Raw genomic sequence first — 6,000 nt, forward strand, 5'->3', positions numbered from 1 at the left:
TGAGCCCCATATGTTTAACCTCATCATTGGGCTGAGGTACAACAGGTCCCCTTCTCCCAGCTCTACAGTCTGGCCCTCCTCTTCCTCATCTTCTTACAGCTCTAAATCTAACTCTTCTTCATAAATTCTTGATAAAATCATCTCTGCATTACTGGCAGTGGCCAGTGATAGCTCAGTGGTTAAGGTACTGGACTAGTAAACAGAAGGTTGCCGGTTCAAGCCCTGCCACCACCAAGTTGCCACTGTTGGGTCCCTGAGCAAGGCCCTTAACCCTCAATTGCTCATTGTGTTCCGCTCATTGTGTAAGTCGCTTTGGATAAAAGCGTCTGCTAAATGCTGAAAATGTAAATGTAAATTACTAAGCCTTCTGCTTCCTTGTATAGAAATAGGCTAAAAACAGTAGTAAGTAGGGTAGTAAGTCTTGCTGTCCACTACAAGAGAATGCAGAGAAACAGAGTTAATATATTCATAATGCTGCTGTTCTATTTTCTTTCTGTGTTATAACTCGAAGTATTTAACACTAAGCATTTTATTTATTACATGTTTACAGTTACACTGTGCTAAAACAATGACCTCACCACTGTTAATTATGTGCAGTCTACAATGTCTGTGTAATATTTTTGTACCTAATGTATTTTTTATGTCTGTATGTGATGTCTTGTATATGCCCTTGTTATATTTGCACATTGGAGCTTGAGAAACACAATCTGGTTCAGCTGTGCACTCCTAGTTGTATAGTCTGAATGACAATAAAGTTCACTTTGATCTTAACTTTGAGTTTCCAGTGTGCAGGGTTCTCTGTTGATTCAGTTCAACAGAGAAAAACACACATTTATCTATTAACAAAGAAGCACCAAAACATCAGAAAATAGCACAAAAATACAATTCTAATAATTTCTCTCTCTCACTCTCTTTCTCGTTGTGCTCCACAGTGAACATGGATGGAAAGGATAAGAAAGTATGAGACATCCCCATTCTACTTTAACTTTGTCCTGTTAGGAAAATCAGGTCCTGGGAAAAGTGCAGCAGGAAACACAATACTGAGACGAAAAGCTTTTAAAACAGAGAGAGGTTCCAAATCAACTTTATGGACTCCCTCTTACTGTTTATGATACTCCAGGATTCTGTAACACAGAACTGAGTGATAAACAGATCAGACAGAAATGTCAGAATGTTCTCAGCTCATGTGAATCAGAATCAGAAATCTGTTCGTATCTTCTAGTCATCAGTGCAGACAGATTCACTGCAGATGAGAGAAGAACTGAAGAACTTCACCAAGGGAGACGAACTGGAGAATAGTGGTGGGAGGATCAATCCAAATATCGATTGTATCGATACCAACGTTGGTATCAGAATCAGATCCATACTAGCGTTTCAGTTTTTTCTCCGCTACATTCAATACGTTCCTCCCGTTTTATCCAAAAGTAGACGTGTGTTTGTGTGTGAGAGAGAGAGAGAGAGAAAGTGGAGATTTTCATCAGTGAATTCATTTTGGGGTTTTTTGTCTGTGTCTGTTTACAAGCACAAATAAAGTACATGTATACAGTGGGGCCAAAAAGTATTTAGTCAGCCACTGATTGTGCAAGTTCTCCTACTTAGAAAGATGAGAGAGGTCTGTAATTTTCATCATAGGTACACTTCAACTATGAGAGACAAAATGAGAAAAAAAATCCAGGAAATCACATTGTAGGATTTTTAAAGAATTTATTTGTAAATTATGGTGGAAAATAAGTATTTGGTCAATAACAAACAAGCAAGATTTCTGGCTCTCACAGACCTGTAACTTCTTCTTTAAGAAGCTCTTCTGTCCTCCACTCGTTACCTGTATTAATGACACCTGTTTGACCTCGTTATCTGTATAAAAGACACCTGTCCACAGCCTCAAACAGTCAGACTCCAAACTCAACCATGGCCAAGAGAAAAGAAAATTGTAGACCTGCACCAGGCTGGGAAGAGTGAATCTACAATAGGCAAGCAGGTTGGTGTGAATAAATCAACTGTGGGAGCAATTGTAAGAAAATGGAAGACATACAAGACCATCGATAATCTCCCTCGATCTGGGGCCCCACGCAAGATCTCATTCCGTGGGGTCAAAATGATCATGAGAACGGTGAGCAAAAATCCCAGAACTACACGGAGGGACCTGATGAATGACCTGCAGAGAGCTGGGACCAAAGTAACAAAGGCTACCATCAGTAACACACTACGCCGAGAGGGACTCAAATCCTGCAGTGCCAGGCGTGTCCCCCTGCTTAAGCCAGTACATGTCCAGGCCCATCTGAAGTTTGCCAGAGAGCATATGGATGATTCAGAAGAGGATTGGGAGTATATCATGTGGTCAGATGAAACCAAAATGGAACTTTTTGGTAAAAACTCAATTCGTCGTGTTTGGAGGAAGAAGAATGCTGAGTTGCACCATACCTACTGTGAAGCATGGGGGTGGAAACATCATGCTTTGGGGCTGTTTTTCTGCAAAGGGGACAGGACGACTGATCCGTGTTAAGGGAAGAATGAACTGGGCCATGTATCGTGAGATTTTAAGCCAGAACCTCCTTCCATCAGTGAGAGCATTGAAGATGGAACATGGCTGGGTCTTCCAGCATGACAATGATCCCAAACACACCGCTCGGTCAACGAAGGAGTGGCTCTGTAAAAAGCATTTCAAGGTCCTGGAGTCTCCAGACCTCAACCCCATAGAAAATTTGTGGAGGAAGTTGAAAGTCTGTGTTGCCCCAAAACATCACTGCTCTAGAGATCTGCATGGAGGAATGGACCAAAATACCAGCTACAGTGTGTGCAAACCTGGTGAAGACGTTTGACCTCTGTCATTGCCAACAAAGGTTATGTTACAAAGTATTGAGTTGAACTTTTGTTATTGACCAAATACTTATTTTCCACCATAATTTACAAATAAATTCTTTAAAAATCCTACAATGTGATTTCCTGGATTTTTTTTTCTCATTTTGTCTCTCATAGTTGAAGTGTACCTATGATGAAAATTACAGACCTCTCTCATCTCTGTAAGTAGGAGAATTTGCACAATCAGTGGCTGACTAAATACTTTTTGACCCCACTGTAGACATTTTACCTAACTGTACTTGATTATTGTCCTGATTTGCACACATTCTTAAAGACAGAAGTTCTTTAGTCAAGGCTTCTCACACCGGCATTTTACAGCTATTTACGCTGGTATATAGGCCTATAAATACATACAACATGTAGTCCTAATTATCGTCAGGGAAAGAAACAATGCAAAGCACATTTAATGTCCTTGATGCCAGTTTTAAAGCTAGCTATACTTAAAAGGTTAAACGAAAAGTTAAAAGAAAAGTTAAAAGTTAGGTATAGTTATATTTAAAAGTTAAGTATATTTAACAAAACAATAAACAAAAAGTTAAAAGTTAAGTATACTTAACAAAACGTTAAACAAAAAGTTAAAAGTTAAGTATACTTAACAAAACGTTAAACAAAAAGTTAAAAGTTAAGTATACTTAACAAAACATTAAACAAAAAGTTAAAAGTTAAGTATACTTAACAAAACATTAAACAAAAAGTTAAAAGTTAAGTATACTTAACAAAACGTTAAACAAAAAGTTAAAAGTTAAGTATACTTAACAAAACGTTAAACAAAAAGTTAAAAGTTAAGTATACTTAACAAAACGTTAAACAAAAAGTTAAAAGTTAAGTATACTTAACAAAACATTAAACAAAAAGTTAAAAGTTAAGTATACTTAACAAAACGTTAAACAAAAAGTTAAAAGTTAAGTATACTTAACAAAACGTTAAACAAAAAGTTAAAAGTTAAGTATACTTAACAAAACGTTAAACAAAAAGTTAAAAGTTAAGTATACTTAACAAAACGTTAAACAAAAAGTTAAAAGTTAAGTATACTTAACAAAACGTTAAACAAAAAGTTAAAAGTTAAGTATACTTAACAAAACATTAAACAAAAAGTTAAAAGTTAAGTATACTTAACAAAACGTTAAACAAAAAGTTAAAAGTTAAGTATACTTAACAAAACATTAAACAAAAAGTTAAAAGTTAAGTATACTTAACAAAACGTTAAACAAAAAGTTAAAAGTTAAGTATACTTAACAAAACGTTAAACAAAAAGTTAAAAGTTAAGTATACTTAACAAAACGTTAAACAAAAAGTTAAAAGTTAAGTATACTTAACAAAACGTTAAACAAAAAGTTAAAAGTTAAGTATACTTAACAAAACGTTAAACAAAAAGTTAAAAGTTAAGTATACTTAACAAAACGTTAAACAAAAAGTTAAAAGTTAAGTATACTTAACAAAACGTTAAACAAAAAGTTAAAAGTTAAGTATACTTAACAAAACATTAAACAAAAAGTTAAAAGTTAAGTATACTTAACAAAACGTTAAACAAAAAGTTAAAAGTTAAGTATACTTAACAAAACGTTAAACAAAAAGTTAAAAGTTAAGTATACTTAACAAAACGTTAAACAAAAAGTTAAAAGTTAAGTATACTTAACAAAACGTTAAACAAAAAGTTAAAAGTTAAGTATACTTAACAAAACGTTAAACAAAAAGTTAAAAGTTAAGTATACTTAACAAAAAGTTAAGTATTCCATACAGAAATAGGGGCAATTTAAATGGAAACGGCAGGGTAAATGAGGTCAACGCACTTTCCGCCCCCCACACAAATTCACGAATCACCTTTTTGGTTGAATTGCTTCAGAGAGAAAAAGTTAATATTTTCATTAGTGAATTAAAAAAAAGTTGTAAAACATTACATTTACATTTTTGGCCATTAGCAGACGCCTTTATCCAAAGCAACTTACATTATAGTTACAGTATACAGTCTGAGCAATTGAGGGTTAAAGGCCTTGCTCAAGGGCCCAACAGCAGCAACCTGGCAACCTTATGGTTACTAGTCCAGTATCTTAACCACTAGGCTACGGCTTGCCCTTAAAACATTTGTTCTTCAGTTATTATGTTGTACTGTACTTTGTTTTAAGCCAGAGAAGAGGTGGAGTGAAAGCGTGGCAAGCCGTAGCCTAGTGGTTAAGGTTCAGGACTAGTAATCCAAAGGTTGCTGGTTCAAGCCCTACCACTGATAGGTTACTGCTGTTGGGCCCTTGAGCAAGGCTCTTAACCCTCAATTGCTCAGACTGTATACTCTAACAGTAATGTAAGTCACAGGTGTCTGCTAAATGAGTGAAATGCATGAGTTTAGTTTTATTATATTATTGTTTATGAACAAAAACCTTTCACTGGAAAAAGAATTGACGTTCTTTAATGTTTGTGTACTTTATTTTACAAAAAGCCAAACAGTGCAATAAGAGGGGGAATTACGTTTTCTTATTATATAAATGTTTTTCAACAAAAAACCCAGACTTCATTAAAGTTTATTACATTAATAAAATACTTTTTATTTACCTTAAAACTGTAGTGGGTTTTTACATGCCCATAATTAACTAATTAACACAAAATCATTTATTAGTCAAAGCATATTGATGATACATTCACCTCATAAATCATGACACCCGGCTGTTCCCTGCATGAAAGTAAATAAGCTGCTTAATAAGTAAAAAGTATCGGTATCAGTATCGGCGATACCACTACTGAAGAAACAAAATCAGACAATAGAGAGATTCATCAATCAAACCAATGATCTGAAGAAGCTGGTGCAGAAATATGAGAACAGATACCACGTCTTTAACAACAAGATGAAAGGCTTTGATGAGCAAGTGAAAAAAAAGTTCTCCAGAATTTTGTCAAGTCTGGTAAATCATTACATTTTCATTATTTCATGATATAGAAAATAAACATTTTGGTTTTTACCGTTTGATCATTTTACAGGTCAGTACTAAAAATGTTATTTTTTTCTAAATAGAAAAACACAGAAAAGTGCAAAAAATCACTTCCAGCTTCATCAGTTCAGACAGAAGAATCATCATGCTGGGTAAAACTGGTGCTGGTAAGAGTGCAACAGGAAACACCATCCTGGGAAAGAAACGTTTCTTATCTAAACGT

Source organism: Trichomycterus rosablanca, chromosome 2, assembly GCF_030014385.1.
Source record: "Trichomycterus rosablanca isolate fTriRos1 chromosome 2, fTriRos1.hap1, whole genome shotgun sequence".
Classification (NCBI taxonomy): domain Eukaryota; kingdom Metazoa; phylum Chordata; class Actinopteri; order Siluriformes; family Trichomycteridae; genus Trichomycterus; species Trichomycterus rosablanca.